This window comes from Podarcis pityusensis (genome assembly GCF_964106645.2).
Source record: "Podarcis pityusensis genome assembly, chromosome: 13".
In the NCBI taxonomy this organism is placed as follows: Eukaryota; Metazoa; Chordata; class Lepidosauria; order Squamata; family Lacertidae; genus Podarcis; species Podarcis pityusensis.
The window spans coordinates 25349426-25367598 of NC_138038.1; the positions used below are offsets into that span (position 1 = coordinate 25349426).

General features: G+C 45.5%; 1 protein-coding gene across 4 annotated transcripts in view; it reads right to left on the bottom strand.

The window, feature by feature from the left end:
* The window catches only part of RARA (retinoic acid receptor alpha), a 187675-nt gene that overhangs the window by 36005 nt on the left and 133497 nt on the right, over positions 1–18173 (bottom strand). The window lies entirely within an intron of this gene.

The following is an 18173-nucleotide window of genomic DNA, read 5'->3' on the forward strand; positions in this document are numbered from 1 at the left end:
TTATTGTGTAGCAGGAAACCCCACCAATCTGGAGGGGCCATCAAAATTTGGGTGGGGGACACTGACATCAGTGGGAGTTCAGATTTGCACGTGTTTACAATGAAGAGCTGAAGGGGGTTTCGAAGCACAGTCCACTGATAACAGACTATTGGCCATAATAACTTAATATGTCTATTTCAACCTCATGTTGGCCACACTGTTTTATTTCTTCTGTAAGTAAGTTAAATGCATTTTTGTACATCGCCTTATGATGTTTACAGGAAGGGCTGTAGAGAAATAGTATTGATAAAGAAACCAACCAACCAGCAAAACAAACGCACTTGGGAAGCTTCTTGTGGTCAGGAACCCTGAGACGAAAAGGGTTCCCAATCCAATGCACATGGAAAAAGGGCAGTCTACTAATGCAACAAGTTAAATAAAATTGTGCATTATGTGGAAATCATTTGTCTTGGAGGATTCTCCACATTCTCTGCTTCAACCCACTGGACCTCCGCTCTTTCCTCCTAACAAATAATAAGCACGGAAAGAGAAAGCTCAGCTGCAAATCTGTTTCTGGTGCAGCTTCTAAGGGAACCTTCCCTTCCTTCTTCCAAGGAGAATGGCCACCTCACTCAGCAGCCTGGAATCCACATGGCTTTGCTTTCCTTGAGCCCTTTGCACACGAAACCCGGTCAGACACACCCCAGACATCCCCACTGGAGGGAGGGGGCTCCTGCTGACCTGCTCTCTCTCTCTCTCTCTCTCTCTCTCTCTCTCTCTCATACACACACACACACACACACACACACAACCCCACCTCTGAGCCAGCAGGATGCCACTGAATAAATAGGAACCTTGTCCCTGCCGGAACTCCGCATCTCCCAGCTGGGTCAACAGATGCCTCTCTCGGCACAGCAGTCCCTGCACAGCCCGTCTCAACTTGCCGTCCCCACACTTAATCCATAACCCAGTGGCAGGCTTGGAGCCGAGCCAGAGAGAAAGCTAAACTGGCTTGCTTAGACCCGGTGCTTTACTTTAAATGATAGTCATTATTAATTAAGCACCTATAAATTAAGTGCTGTACAGAACAAGAAAGTCCTGCCCACAGGCTTACAATCTCAAAGAACAACCCCCACCACAACCCCCCAAAAAGATAAAGAACAAATAGCAGGATACATAAAGGAAGGGGGACAAGAAAGCGACCCACATTTTTAAAGGGGAGGGGGAGAAGAGAAATATCTCCAAGATATAGAAGGTCTTGGGGCTGGAACTGAGACTAGTAAATGCTTCATTGGCCTTGGATCTTGACTGTGATAGAGCCAGCTGTGTAAGCACTCTGGCTATGCTCTATGGCACCAACTTCTTCACTGTTACTGTTTTTAATATCTCAATTCAATTCCCAGTACTGGCAAAAGGTTCCTGGGCTCTGCCGGGATCCAAAGGGGAAGGCAGCTAGGGCAGTGAGTCTTGCAAGAAAGCCCCCACAAGTTTATTTACCTATTTAGAAGTATTTATCGGCCACTTTTCAGGGCAGATTATATTAAGAGTTTTGTCTTTTTGCCTCCCCCCCCCAAAAAAAAAAATTTGATGAGCATTGCCATTCAAATAATTGTCTTGTGATCAATAACGTGGGGCAGGGCTTACCTGGGGCCCCCAGTATTTTGTTCAAGTCAGCACCCCTGCCATGAACCTCTGCTAATCATAGATTGATAAACACTTTCAGTTTCCAAAAGGAATCAAGGTATCACCATTCCCCCCCCCCCATTTCCTCTCCCAACAATTCTGTAAGACAGGGCCCTGTTTACAGTGGCACCTTGGGTTACAGATTCTGCTAACCCAGAAATAGTACCTCAGGTTAAGAACTTTGCTTCAGGATGAGAACAGAAATCGTGCGGTGCCAGCGGGAGGCCCCATTAGCTAAAGTGGCACCTCAGGTTAAGAGGACCTCCAGAACGAATTAAGTTCTTAACCTGAGGTACCACTGGACATGCTTACGAGGAGAATTTGTATCTTGCTATTCAACAGAAGTCCTCGCAATAGTTCGTAAAACCAAGAAACAACAAGAAGCAATGGATATATTAAAAGCCATCCATTTAAAAACAAAACACTGTGACTTCCATTCTGTGTTTAAAGAGCTGTGACTGAAACATGGCAGCAAAAGGTGCGACTTGGAAGACAGCTGTGTGTGTCCCATTCCCCCTGGGAACGACACTAAAATTCCTTTCCAAAGAATGCAGTAGGGAGAAGATAGTCAGGAAAGGAAAGCCAGAGGCAGATGACCCAAGCCCTTGTGTTTTGGAACAGTCTCTAGGAAGGCAGGGCTCCCGGCTCCCTCCCTCCCCCCCCCCCTCTCTCTCTCCTCTCCTTTCGGGCTCCTGTCAGCTACATCTCAGGGCGTGGCTGGGAGGCAACGACTGTGTGCAGCTTCCTGAAGATAAGATCTCCGGCAGCGAAGGGCCCCTGCATGCTTTGAATTCCTGCGCTGGCTGGAAAGAGACAGAGTGCTCTCTTCGACAAACAGCAGCTAGCAGATAACACAAGCAGAGGAAAGGTCTTTGGACTCCATGCCTTTATAAGCCACCCTTCACAGGATCAAGTACTGCCCTGTACAGATGGCCCTTGCAGCTTTGGCAGGGATAACATCCAAGTCTATAGCTGGGCCTTCCAGCCAACCCACCCTCTCTTTTAATTTACTATTAAAAAATTCATTTAGACACAAGTCATGCAATGCCATAATACAAGAATCAAAACAAAACAACAGCATATGCTCTCTTTTGAAAAATGAATGGATCTACCCTGTGGTAAAGGGTCATCACCAATGTCTCCACAACTCACCCCCAACACCAGTTGTATTTATAAAAAAATAATAATTTGTCTTGTTTGTTTGTAATCTTGCTTAATGAGCATGCCTGAACTGCAGCTCAAAATCCTCATTTTGAGCATTTTCATAGGGACATAAGAAGTTGGCTTATATAGAGTCAGACCACTGGTCTACCTTGGGTCAGTATATAGGCAACTCAGACCAGTTTCCAGGGTTGCAGACAGGAGTCTGTCCTATCTGGAGATGCAGGGGCTCAAACCTGGGGCCTTTCTCAATGCAAAGGCTGTGCTCCAACACGAAGCTGCATCCATTTCTCCCAAAGGACAGGTCACCCCATTGCTCCATTCTCTCAATAAACCTGGAACGTGGGTTGGGATGGGAGAGTGAGAAAGTGATCTAAGGTGAGCATGGAAGATGATTAAGCTGGTGCTCTAGAGCAGAGTTCTTCCATCTTGAGTCCCCAGCCAGATTAGCCAACGGATGGAGAAGACTGCTCTAGATCACTGCTTTTCAGTAGTGCTTTGGAGCACCTTGTCAACACCAACTTATCTGCCAAAGAGCTTGTGCGCACATGCAAGCTGTAGAGGATTATGGCGAGTGTTCTTGAGCCCATGCACTGGCCAGGCCTACTAAGCTTCACCACTGCCCTGTACAAATAGTGTATGTGCTAGACTGAGCACACCCAGTCTAGCAGGGAAAGATAGGCAGTGGTGGGCAAGCTTGTCGCCATTACTGAAAACCCCTGGTCTAGAGTCATAGCGGCTTTCAAGAACTTCCAGGACACAATTTAAGCGTCTGCCCATGATATGGGGAGAGCTGCGCATGCCCCACACTAGAAAGGTGACACCCACACTATGCACTTAAAGCACTACGATATCACTGTAAACAGCTGTGGGTTTCCTCAAAGAATTCTGGCAGCTATTGTTTATTAAGTGGAAGACCCCTATTCCCCTCAAAGAGCTGTGAGGAGGGACTGTCTGTTGATCCATTCTAGCAATTGTAGCTCTGTGAGGGGAATGGGGGTCTCAGCACCCTTAACAAATGACAGCTCCCAGAATTCTTTCAAGGAAGGCATGACTGTTCACAGTGGAATTTTTTTCTTTAAACCTATGGTGTGAATGTGGCGAAACCTTTGGCAGGTGCTCCATAACTATGGAACACCTTTCTGCTGCCAGGGTTTTTATTTTCCATTTGGGTGGACAGCCAAATTGGGAAGCCTTATTTAAAACGGACCTCATTTCATTTAATAGTGTTCTTAAAACAGAGAACTAGCACTACTTGATTATTTCAAGAAACAGTTATTTCATTGCACACACTGCTATTTTGTAAGAAGCTCAGTCAGCAACATATGTCCTTTTCTTAAACCAATAAATTACACAAAAGATTCCCAAACAAACCAGAGATGCACCAATGTGGGATGGAATTTCCTCCCCTGTTTCATAAGCTCATTAGTAACAGCGAACAGATGCCACTTGCTAATGCAATATTAGGCAAGTTTGGCAGTTTCAAAACTGTTAAGCTTTGTTTACTAAATACAAGTAAAGCAGACATGCTAAATTAGGTATCTCAGTCTAGGGCATCAGAATTCCCCCCCCCCCCCCCCAGTTTTTCTGATGCAAACTGCCCCATGCAAATTATTCCAATTCAAAATATTCTGGCAAACATACTGCGCTAGAAACATGGGAGATCTAAAAATGAACACTTCCACCAAGAGAGGATAGTAGTCTAATGCCTCAAATCCTAAACTTAGGAGTCAATTCTAACTGAACTAAGTTTTGCTTTCTTCTGCATAAGCATGGCTATAAGTGGGCTGAAAATGTAAAAAACAAAACAAAAACCAGAGCAACATGTATGAACCTGAACAGGGGAGTGTGGATTGGGGAGACCAGCGGCGGAGGAAGCTGTGGGCGGACCGTTTGGGCAGCGCAGAGCCTGTGCGCACCCAACCCACTGCGTCTCTCCCAGGAGAGACGTGTGGCTCCGGTGCGCTGCAAGCCCCGCAGTGAGTGCCACCTGGCATTTTGTCACCCCCCCTCAGTGGTGACACCCGGGGCAGCCTGCACTCACTGCACCGCACCCCCCTTCCTCCACCCCTAAGGGAGACAGTAAATGAGAGAGGGAGAGGAGGGTTCCACTATGCTACTGTATGACCAATGCAAAAGTGATTAACTCTCCACCCTCCCCAACACACGCACACTCACAAGATGATAGGATTTGGGGATACCTCTAGAACTGCTTACTCTCTAAGCTCCAAATCAGCTGTCCAACAGCTTCCAAACTGATGAAGCTTCATCACACCAGATTTCCCACCACAGACCTAAGGGGGTGTGGAGGGCAGACACCAGCAACCTTATTACATCCCATCAATTTGGTGAAGCGCCTCCTCACACTTCCCCACAGAGCCATCCAACATGCAAACAAGCTGCCTTTCTTTAATAGCCAGCCCACAGGTCCCAAAGAGAGAATTTGCTCCCTTACAAATAGCGCTTTTAATTTCCTCGTAATGAAACGGTGCGGGGACTTTTCACTTGGTCACCATCCACCTAAAAGCATTTGAAAAATGGAACAGTCCTCACTTTTACATTTCAGTGCAGACAGCTGTCAAGGCGCACACCCCAGAGAACAATCCGAAGCATATTGAATTGGGTGGTACGCTGTCGACATGCAGAAATGAACCTGTGGATTGTGGATGTTCAAAAATAGTGTGTGTGCATGTATGCAAATACACAGGCAATTGCTACATTTGCACATGGCAATAAGTCAAATGGTGTCCAATCACTCCCACTTTGCTTCTCCCCTTGTTAAGAGAGGCTAGCTCACTTGGTAGAGCATGAAACTATTACCGTAATCTCAGGGCCGTGGGGTTCCAGTCCCATGTTGGGCAGAAGAGTCCTGGGTTGCCGGGAGTTGGAACAGACAGATGACCCTCGAGGTCCCTTCCAACTTCTGTTAATCTATGAATCTATTCTATGAGTGAGATGAAAAAGCCTTGGCTTCCCCTTACATTCAAACTAGGGGCTGCTGTTTGTTGCTCCTGAAGTTAAAATAGTTTCTATGGCTAGATGATGATGATAATGATAGTGTTAGTATTTGTACCCCACCCATCTAACTGGGTTACACACACACACCCCGCCACTTTGGGCATATTCCAGCATATACAAAAACATAATAAAACAAACATTAATAACTTTCCTATACAGGGCTGCCTTCAGATGTCTTCCACAGGGAGGGTGCCACTACTGAGAAGGCCTTCTTCTGCCTGGTTCCCTGTAACTTCAATTCTCACAGTGAGGGAACCGCCAGAAGGTCCCCCTACATGTTCATACAATTGTAGCCTCTGCCCCCCCCCCAAAAAAACCTAACACACATACAAGCGGCCACAACAGCTCTAGATTTCAGTAGAGAGGATAGAACAACCATCCAGCTTTCACACTGGCATTTGACCAAGCAGCCATGGGTTTAAATTACATGGGGCAAGGTGGAACAGACTTAATTAAGGCTAAATTGCGAAGTGAAAAATATATAAAAGTAATCCAGTGCTGGAGCAAAACACTTGCAGCGGGAAGGAATGGTCAGGAGTGTTTCAGATGTAAGAAGTTCTCCAGATTTCGCAGGCAAGCTAGACAGACCCAGAAGGCCCTTCCCTTTGCAACCTGGCTGCGTTTTGCATACCAGCCTCCTACCAAAAGAGTTCCTCTCAGAGCAACATGTGTGTGGTTTCTTTTCATCTTCACATGAACCTTGTGAGCTAGTGTTTACTTCCCGAAGGCCTAGCGGAGCCATGACCCAAAATGGAGGGGGGGGGGGAATTTGACTCTCAGCCTTTAGTTCTTACTGTGGTGATAAATCTGTGTCATCTGAATCATTTCAAGATGGCATCTGGTGGCATCTGGGGTGAATGTGTGTGGGGTGCCCACCCACAACATCCCCATGAACACTGGCTCTGCGTCAGACTTTCCTGCTTTGAGAGTGAAGATCCGAAAGGAGATTCGAAGTGCATTTTGCTTAGTATGTGCCCTTCAGATCTTCCCCCTCAATGCAGGGAAACTCTGAAGCAGAAACACACAGACAGGCGTATTGAGGACCTTTAGCCCATGTGCACTCATGCAAATGCCTGAATAGGGCCAGGATTTCAGTCAGAAGGTTTCTAGCCTAGCCTGACAGACTACTTTTCTACATGCGGGGAATCCTTTTCACGGAACGCTACTAGGGAATGGGAGCTCCCATACCTGCAGCCTGAAGTGGTACAACTCAAAGCCAAGTGTTACCTGTTTAATAGTTAGAACAAGGTTTTATTTTGTTACACTTTAGTCAACTGTACCCTTCCAGTCCTACCTGCCAGCACTGGTGACCGCAGGATTTTTTTTAAAAAAATCTGATTTTTTTGTGGCATGAGAAGTGAAGTAAAACACTGAAATGTAGGAGCAGGACACTTTATCACAGCAACATGAGAGTAATATGTTGTTTTAAATGTGCATTTTAAATTTGACTTCACTTAGCAATGGAAAGCTGAAAATCTGGGTTCAACTGCAGGGGACAACTGCCACCCCACACCTGGAGGGCACCCAAGTTTGCCCAGCCTTCTTGCCACCCCCACCTCCGCAGAAGCCCTCCTAACTTTGATTTAAAAACCCCATAATCTATCACACCCCTACCGACCATTTCTCACAGACCCTCCCTTTGCAAGCAAACAGCTAAAAGATCACCCACCCACCCCAAAGTCCTTAATTACTTCAAAGCTGCTGGGGAGAATTCCCTTTTGCTTCCCACACCAGTCCTCAAGTATGGTAGTTAAAACATTTCATGGAGGCGGAAGGGGTTGGGAGCACTAACCGAAGCTCACGTTCTCACCCCCAAAACTTTCTGAAGTCTTCAAGTTATTAAAACAAACCACCTTGGCCACTGATCTAGTCAAACCACAGGAGGATAAGAGCAAAAAATTAACTCCAGAGACAATGAGCTTTGTTCGTTATCAAAGTGAGGATTTGTTTTAGGTTACAGAAGATGGCCTTGAGGGATAGGATGCTGCTAGGGAGGACTTCCTGCGATTTACAAACTTTCTACTCTCAGCCCAACGGGGACCTTTCCACGTGGATTTGCCTGCAGAGGAATTCCTATCATGGCAGAGAATTCTGGGACAAGAGCACAAATTGCCAGAGCCAATATTCTTGGGAGCATTCTGGTGCAGTGAGATGAAATCCAGCACTCTCCTGCAACTCTGGACTGCGATAAATGATTGTCAGTTCAGTGGTACCTCGGGTTACAAACACTTCGGGTTACAGACTCCGCTAACCTGGAAGTAGTACCTCAGGTTAAGAACTTTGCCCCAGGATGAGAACAGAAATCATGTGCTGGTGGCGGGAGGCCCCATTAGCTAAAGTGGTACCTCAGGTTAAGAATGGTTTCAGGTTAAGAACGGACCTCTGGAACGAATTAAGTTCGTAACCAGAGGTACCACTGTATGGGAACTGCCAGACCATGGGAAAACCACTAGACGTGGAAGGGAATCTTGCCTTTCTTTTTACATAAACAACAAGGGTAGCCTATGTGGTACTTTCCAGATATACTGGACTACAACTCCCATCATCCCTGACCACATGGCCAAGCTTTCTGGCAATCTGCCATGACTGGAGGATAGGCTATTCCTAGCACAAACCATTTATGCAAATTATGTTATTTTAGCCTGTCTTTGGTTGACTTGCAACCCAACTTTCCTGCTAAAAGCTGCACCAGGGAGCCCCCTCTATTACAAGAGTGAAGACTATGGAAGGGCCTCCTTAGTCCAGTATGGTAATGTGATTTTATCTGATGGTATAACTTTTGCACTGGGTACCTTGCAAATCAGATGGATTCCTTTACTTGTATATGGTCTGATGCCGACTAAGATCAAGGCCCTCGATAAAAATGTCCATTCCACCTTATCCAAGGCCTTTTCTCAGCACCAGTAAAATGTAACACAGCTTTATTATTATTGCCATCTGTAAATAATAATGTTCAAAACCTTTTGCTATGGGTTAGTTTCCTCCCCTTCAAAAAGCCTGATTGGTTTCTATGTCCATACTTAAGATATAATTCCACTGAGCAGTTTTAACATGGACATCAACATTTTATAAAATCAACAGTGGTGTAGTGGAGCAGGAATGAGGAGGAGCACAACTCCAGTTGTTTTTTTCACATGAGGAGCAATGACATCATCTACTGGAGCAGTATTTGACAGTGCTGTAAGCTTGGGGAATTGGAGGACGGGTCTGGCCTTGCATATGATCCCATTGTTAGGTATGTGAGGCTCAGACAGTGAGTGTCCTGAGATCACCCAACTCTCCCGAGGCTGAATAATTGGACTCTCCTTAGGGGTGTAGCTATGGGAGTTGACATGATAAGCTCCTGCACTTCAAAACGTACCACTAAACCACTGTATGATATTGAGCAAGGATGTAAGTTGACGTGACTCATCTGATTAAGGTTTTCCCCCAGAATTAAGAAAAACACAAACTCTACCATGTGTTCAATATCCTGTCCTTTGTAGTATATTCTGGGAAAACATCAGTTAATTGGCAGGCTAATATATTATAAATCTTTCTGCGTTATTCTGAAGTGACGCAAGATCTGGTGCCTTATTAATTTTCAAAATCTTAACAGCTTCAATTGCTTCTTGTTCAGAAACTGGAAGATCCAGTTCTTGTTTATCATCTTCTCATATTTCTGGCAATTCCGTTTTACTCAAGAGTTCATCTATATCCTCAATAGAACAATTTACCTGCTGTAATAAATTATAATAACATTCTACAACTTGATGTAAAGTTTATTTGCCCAACTATATTTCTTCTTCTTTTATATCTGTGTTGGACAGCTTTTTTAAAAAAAAATCTATAATAGTAACATGTTTTAATTTTTCTCAGAAATGCTCAACTTACATGGCGCCCTCTCAAATATGCTTTGGAAGTTTCCCACACTGATAAAAATCAATTAGCTGAGCTAGATTGACTTTGAAAACAATTGCCCCATGTTCAAACCTACAGTCAAAAGGCAACCATATCTGGTTTGGACAGAACAATAAGCCAGGAATTGTGGTTTGTTGATCCCACTTCCATCAGGAAAGGAGTGGGAGCAATCACTACACTCACAGCAAACCATTAACTATGGTTTACTGTGACATGTGAACTGGGTCAGTCTTTGATCCCTGCATTGTAATAGCCACACATAGCTAGTAAGGTATTATCCTGCAGACATTTCTTTCTTTTTTTAAGGCTATTTCCTTGGTAGTTGATCTTTAATTTTGTATTATTGTGGCTTATATTGTGCTGTTTCTAAAAAACAGGTGATAAAAAGAATTAAATAAATTATTATTATTATATTTTTACTACCATTACAGTGGATCTTCCGGATACGAATTAAATTTTGCAACCCAAAAAGTCCGTTGGCAGAGATGCTGCTTCTGCACACACACGCGGCGCGATTGAGCGATTCTGCGGATGCGTGCGCAGCGAAACCCGGAAGTATACACTTCTGGGTTTGCCACGTTCATAACCTGAAAGTTACATATCCAGAGCGGTACGTAACTAGAGGATCCACTGTATTATTATCATTATTATTAAGTCATTATGCATAAGTCAATTCTGCTGAAAGGAACAGGGCTTACTCCTATTACAATTTCCATTTGCAGTTTTTATCTTAGTCCATTTCTCACAACTATCCTATGAAGTGGTTATTTAATGTGCCCATTTTTTATGGCTGAAGGAACTGAGGCTGAGATAATTATACCTTATGAGGAATGCAAATGAAACATTTTGCCAGAACTCCATAATCTTCCCTTGAAACTCCATAGTTGTTTGACTCTGCCCAATTCTACCACTGATGATATGTCATCGCTCTCCCTTTGCTTTCATAACTCAGCTATGATTTCAGTTCAAGACTCCTGGTCATATTGTCACAGCTCACCCTGTAAGCGCTGGCTGGAGAATCAATTGCTTGTTAGACAGACAAACTAATTCCATTTAGTCCCAACCCCTCAGTAACCGCAAAAATTAACGCCCTTTGGGAAAAGATGATTATCTGACTCCCCCCTTACAGACCAAGTTACTAGCAAGAGCGCAGGAATGTATCTGAGAAAGGATTTGAACCCATATCTTCAGAATCTGAACTGTAGCTGTAGTCAATGTGTTTTATTTCACCATCAAAGACATGGACATACTCAAAAAAACGCATAAATTATAGAACCTGAGATATGGGGCCAGATTTAACACAACTAAATTCTAGTCCTCATGACTTTGGAAATAAGCTTGAAGATGTGCAGTAAAATTTCAGAACACAGGGGCTGCAAGAATCATAGAATCAGAGTTTAAAGGGACCCTGTAGATCATCTAGTCCTACCACTGCAATGCAGGAATATGTAGCTGTCCCATACAGGGATCGAACCTGCAACCTTGGTGTTATCAGCACCAATTAAGCTATCCAAGAATTTATGCTTTGGCTACCTGTGCACTTCCTTTGCCCTATTACTGACCTTACAACAGCCCTATATCTCCACGCCTTCCTGCCCTATTGATGATTGGTTCATGCCTTGCAATTTCATCTCTGTAAACATAATGCATTATGCCGAATCTGCTTAAAGCACAAAGCTTATTTCAGATGCGGAATTCTGGTCTCCTTGAAGTAAGACTTGGAGTACCTTCTTGGACTGTTTTGTTCATTCTAGGCACGATTCTATTTCTAAGATATCCAGATCTAACGGGGGGGGGGGGGCTTCCCACTGAGCTACGAACATGTATGAAGTGGCGGGTAGGGAGGATGGCAAAAGCTGCATGTCTGTAAACTCTGGACCATGGCCTCATCTGAACTCATCTGTACCTGTGGGGCTATGGTGTATGTGTTGGTGTGGTCTATAAAGTTATGTGGAACTGCATAAATAAATGTCTTTCCTATTCAAATGTTGGGGTGATGAACTGGTCTGGTAAAAACCCTAGAGTCTTAAGCTGCCTGTACGCGGGGAAAATGGGTGCTGTCTCTTTAAAAATCTGGCATATTTTCTAGCCCTTGGTGGACATGCTTTTAAACACAAGGTGCCCTCTTGCAAACACAAAAAAGGGGGGGTGGAGAGAAAAGAAAAGGAAAACCAGGGCCAGCCTGGAAAACAAGTCCGCAAGGCTTCCGAAGGAGCCCGCCGCCTCTTTTGGTGATGCAGAACGCCCTCTCCCATTTAAATGTACGCCAAAAGGATTTCCCTTGTGAGCCATACGGAATTGCCAGAGATTTCCCTTCTGCGCCACTCAAAGCTCCAGGAAAGCCAGCCTCAGCTATAAATAACCCCTTTGCAGACATCCCTGACTTCCGGTTCTGCAGCTCTCCCCTGCTGGCGATCCCATCCTCCTCCCCGCCCCCCCTCCAGAAGGCAGGAACCAGAAAAGAAAAAGGATGAAAGCCAAGCATGCAGATTCCCAAAAGGAAGAAGCCAGCTGGGTTTTGGAGGGAGGGCTGGGGATGAAGGTATCAACACAACACACCCTGACAAGCCTGACATTCTACATAAGCACCCCTAGAACCTATTCGGACACAAACACCTTATAATATCGGAGATTCTGAAAGCTGTTTTCATTGTATGTGGGTTTTTTCCCCCATTCCAAAACAAGCAGCAGGCGTGCCAGGGCATGGAAACAGCAAAGCAAATTATCCTCAAGAGGGGGGAAACCCTCCTGGTCCGCCAGGAGAAGGTAAGCAACGGAGAGAAGAGACTTAACAACCCAGGAAACAAACCAGAATCTGAAGAAATGTGGGGAGGAAAGAGAACTCCCCAGCAAAAGGAAAGGTGGATGCACTGATGGGGAGGGGGGTTCCCCAAGGTATGGGGGGGGGGAAGAGCAGCTACTCACAAAGTAGCTCCTAAAAGCTTTAATGAGCCCCTATGCGGATTGAAGGCAAAATATTGCTCACAGGGAACACCCCAGGAAGCTACTGAGCTGCAGGAGCCCAGTGGATGTCAGGTTTGCTTGAAATACAGGTAGACCAGGTTGTGTGATGGATGTGGCCAAGTCCCTTTGGAGAACAACAGGAGTTGGGTGGGTGGAGAGAGAGGGAGGGAGAGTCTTTTGAGAAAAAGGTGGGGGGCGGGAGGGGAGAGAAAAGCCAGCTAGGAATTTCAGACATTGATGGTAAGCAGCAGCCGGATATTGGCCCTTAAATTCCTCTTTCCTGCCTCTCTTCCCCCCTCCATCACCACACACACACACAGCTATTCTGTGCATCTGCATTTTCTCTTGTCCTGTGCCCTCTGTGTTTAAAGGAAAGGGATACAGCAGTGTAGAGCTGTGTGTGTGTGTGTGTGTGTGTGTGTGTGTGTGTGTGTGTGTGGAGAGATGCAACATTAGCCATGTATTTACTTTGTGTTGAATCATCACGGCAGAAATGTGACTATGTTTGAGCGTGTTGGATTCTGCATTTTATTGTGGCTGCCATTCTCCGCTTAGCTGCTTTGCAAGCTGCTTGAGGGTGTGGCTTTTCAGCTATATGTTCTTATCCAGACATATGTTTCTCTGTTTGCACATTCCTCATTTTGTGTGTGTGTGTTTGTTTTCCTGCTCCTTGGGTTTCTTTGTGTGTGCGCTCCTGTTATTCTCTTGGTGTGCACGCATGCACATTTGCTCCAGTTTGCTCTCGGCTCCAGGCGAGCCTATCCACATCGAAGTTTTGAAAATGGTGGCTGAAATAAAAGGGACTTGGAAGCGCAGAACGGAGCCATGGAGGGCCTCAGTTTCTTCTATGGTGTGGCACCAACCTGGAATTGGAAGGATGGGCCTTTTCAAGCATGGAACTGCCCTTAAAGACAGGGCAACTACAGTGCAAGGGTTCTCAACACGAAACATGCGGACGTAGGAGCAGAGAGAAGCCACTTCCTAGATTAAAACCCTATCTTTTCAACTTTGCAGTGGAGCAGGAAAGAGCACATGGACTGGTTAGTCTGATGGGCTTGGTTCATGGAGGAACCTGAGCTCAGGCTCCACCTTGACCAAAGGCTCACCTGTATCCTTCCATATGTTGCTGGACTATAACTCCCTTGAGCCCCGATTATTGGCCACACTGGCTGGAGTTGTTAGGGTTGGAGACCCACAATATCTGGAGGGCTTGTGCCCCAGAGAGGAGGCACTCCACTGTCTCTCAAGACAGGCAGATGCCAAGAACAGTTTCCTCGTCCCTGCGTTATAGTGAAGCTGATCCTTAGCTGTGCCCCAGTTCTTCATTTATAAAACAGGAACAGAGTAAGGTAAGACACACACACAAAAAAGAAGTCTTATCTTACTCTGCACACTTGCCCTTATGTACTTTTTATTTTTCAATAAAGAAATACAAAATATGCATAAAACAGGAACAGAGGCTTTCCTACGTGATGAAAGGGGAGGATGGCTGCAAATGTTAGTTATTATCTGCATTTGTACCCTGCCCTTCCACCAAGGTCTTCTGGGTGGCTCATGGGGGATTATTCCGTTTTATCCTCATATCAACCTTGTTATGAGTCTGTGATATCTAACACACTCAAACACAATCACATCTCTGCCTCAGTGATTCAATACAAACACAGCTCATGGCGCAAACACACAAACAGAGATAAATAGGATAGCCTAGGAGGAAGAGGGACAGTGACCTGGGCCTGCAGCTGTGTAGAGATGTGAACCCTAACCTCCCAATCCCATAATTCTGTCCACAGGCCACTAAGTCACGCTGGAAGTGGGCTCCAAACCACGTCCTCTCTCTGGAAGGAGCAATTCCCTAACTACCATTTGTCCATGGCGACGGCGGCGGCAGCAGCAGCAGCAGCAGCATAAAGACCATGCAAACTAAAAATACTGCACACAGTTAGCTACTGGAGTATTCATCCTTATCCAATATTCATCCAATATCTCAGGGCAGTTTAAACAAAGACCGCTCTCTACACCCCCACAGCACAACACAAAAAGACAATCTTCCCTGCGACAGCACCCTATGCAGAAACTGGTAATTTCTTTGCTACGTGCATCTACCCAGACATGGGCCACATCTGCAAGCCAGCAGCCCCCAGGAAAGTGCAGAGCTGCTCTGGGAGCTCTGCGTGTCTTTCACCAGAGTTGGCAAGAAGCTTTGTGATGTCACTGCACGGAATATTACCGTGGGGAAGAGACCTGGCAATAAATGTTTTGAGCAGAGTCAATATTCATATGACACACAACATACAGGCTAGGTACATAGAGACTTGCATTGGCTAACTGTGCTGAGGAGGGGCAATGGAAATCTTTGGATTTCGCTCAGGAGACTCCTTTCTTAGAGATATTAACTCAGCCACCAACAGATCGAACCAGCGTAGTTCTTTCCTGTTTCCACTGGGCCTTGTAGGATTTGCTAACCACATTGTACCCATTCATAGACTCAAAGAATTGTAGAGTTGGAAGGCACTACGAGGGTCATCTACTCCAACCTCCTGCAACGCAGGAATCTTTTGCCCAACATAGGGCTCGAGCCCACAACTCTGAAATTAAGAGTCTCATTCTTGTTTTGCCTTGATCTGTGTTTGCAAAAACAGAAGTATAAATGCAAAACAATGTCACAGCATTCATGTGGGTGGTTCTCTCACTGTGAGAAGTGTAGTTGCAGGGAACCAGGCAGAGGGGCCTTCTCGGTAGTGGCACCCGCCCTGTGGAATGCCCTCCCATCAGATGTCAAGGGAATATATAACCTACACAACTTTCTGAAGACATCCCTGTATCAGGAAGTTTTTATGTCTGGTGTTTGCTGTCTTTTTATTGGGTTGGAAGCTGCCCAAAGTAGCTGGAGGAACCCAGTGAGATGGGCAAGGTATAAATAATAAAATTATTATTATTATTTTACACCACAGTGTCCCACATCAGTTGCTGGGGATGTCCCTAGTTCAAATCTCACCTGAGCCCTGAACTCATGGATGGCAAGCGTCTATCTCTTAGTTTTAGGCCTTGCATCTGTAAAATGGGGATAATAATGTTGGCCTGCATTTCAGGGTTGCTGCGTATGAATTACTGGGAGCTGGTTGGAAAAGTCAGCAGAATCAAGCAGCCCATGTTCCCTTGGGACTGTTCCACCACAAGCAGAGGAGGTGCATACCTGAATGATCTCCATTAGAGGACAACCAGTGGAATCCCTCTTCCCTCCCATAGTAAAAGAGCATAGCACTGAGAATGTTAAGGTAGAAGCCTTCTCTCTCACACAAGTGGATTTTCTGTATGCAGAAAGACCCCCTTCTTCCCTGCCCCCCAAGGAAGCATTAAGAAACGGAACCTCCCCCCCTTTAGCATGATTTGGCACAGGCCAGTAAAACCTTTACCTTTCCTGCTGATTGCAATCACTGATCCCAAAAGAATGTACGTAAATGCCCAAAGCTCTTATTATTCATACCTGTTGTTTATGTGCACACCACACCACACTTTTGAGGAGGAGCAAATTCTCACCTCTGCCCAGTTTGCAAGAGAGGAAGGCAACTAGAGTGAGCCTGGCCCCCACCCTATTAATAATGCCCACCTAAGATCCTAGTCCTTTTTTGCTCTAACTCCTCTCCAGATAAGAGAGCAGAAGAGAAGTTAAAAGTGTGTTAAGGGTTAAATCAAAGTCACCATTTTTGCAAAAAGTGAAGGGAGTCATGAAAGTCATGGTGTTTTTGCGGGGTGGCTCTCTAGGAGAAAGTTTGAGAAGTTTGTCTTTTCAGACCCAGGCAGCCATCTCTGAAGTTTGGGTTTCAAACCGACACGACAGTATATCTAAGTAGTATGCAGTTTGGGGTTAAAAATAATAATAATCACTGCAAATTTCACCCTCTGCACCGTTTCCCAGATGGGAGTGCACAATGATCCAGCCCCCTCCCCACAATCCTTTGCAACAGAAACAACAGTTTCAAAAGCAACCCTACCCTATCCTACACATAATTCTCTGGGAAATAACTAAAGGGAGAGAAATTGGAAGGGAGGAAGGGAACGCACATAACTCAAATCCAAATCACGGACAGATTAGAAACCCACACACTCCAGGAAGGGCCTGGGATAGCAATTAGGGAGAGGTTTAGGAAGAACAATAAGGTTTACTTGGACAAGAAAGGGATTTAGGGAGAGGGGGAGAGGACACAGGGAATTGAGGATTTTTGCAGAGAATGAACTGTGGTTACAGTAAGGCTTGTCCATTCTGGGGGGGATGTGAAGATGCAACACTTTTTTTTAAAGGCATCACTTTGCAAAAGGTCCTGAAGGATCCACACCCCAAATTCAGTCTATTTTCCATGCCACCATTCTCTCTCTCCCTCCCCCCCCCTCTGTTCGCTCACCCACCCACTCACTCACCCACAGAGAGAGGCCGTTCGCATATGTATATATAGAAAGATTAAAAAGGCTTGGTGTACTATTTAGTTAATTGGATTTTGTCAGAGACCTTATCAGGAGCTGGGAACTGAACACCCAGCTGGAGGGGTGGGGTGTGGAGGGGAGGGGAGGGGAGGGGAGGGGAGGGGAGGGGAGGGAGGAGAAGGGGGGGATTACTTGACACAGCAAACCACTGCTGTGTTTCCTTCCACTTCAGAAACCGGCTCAAATTTACAGAAACAAAAATCACAAAAACAAAAACACCCCTCCCCATCCAAATGCGATTCCCAACTGTTACCTAGAAACAGTGGCTTAACAACAGATAGAAGAAATTAAATAGGCCATGGGACTGTGTTATCCACCGCTGGGGAATATGGCGGGGGGGGGGGAGAGAGAAGAAAGCAAGCGAAAATGTTTATGTGGAGCAGAGACAGATTAGAAGTTTTTGCCTTGTTCCGAACACGGATGACAATATTTCCGATCTGGGTGATTGAGTTTCCCGAAAGTAAGGGAGGAGCCCCCAACAAACGCTTGGTGGGGTGAAACACACCGGCACTCTTTTTTTTTAAAAAAGAAAAAAAGAAAAAGTGGTGGGGGGAGTCCCCTTGCCCAAACGCAAAACTCACTGTGTGTGTGGGAATTTTTCTTATGGGCAATGATGGCTTTCCTTTCCTTTGCACAGAACCGGCACGCACAATCAACCAGCCAACGTAGAATTAGCTATATTTACCAACACCCACAGATTAAGCGGAAACCCAAAGGCGAAAACCTGAAATCATTCAAGGGAGTACGTGGAAGGGGAAGCCCCACGTCTTAGAAGAACCTGGCTCCCTCAAAAAACACATATTTAAAAAAGATATCAACGTGCAATGTAAAGCAGCAGCACAGCAGCACATACACATTAGAAGCACACTGCAGTCCCAGCTTTTGATCCTAAAGCCCCCCCCCATCCTCTATCACAACAGGGTGGGGGTTGACACAGTCCACAAACAAACCAAGGCTTTCAAATTTCAAAGGTGACACAGAGTCCATGT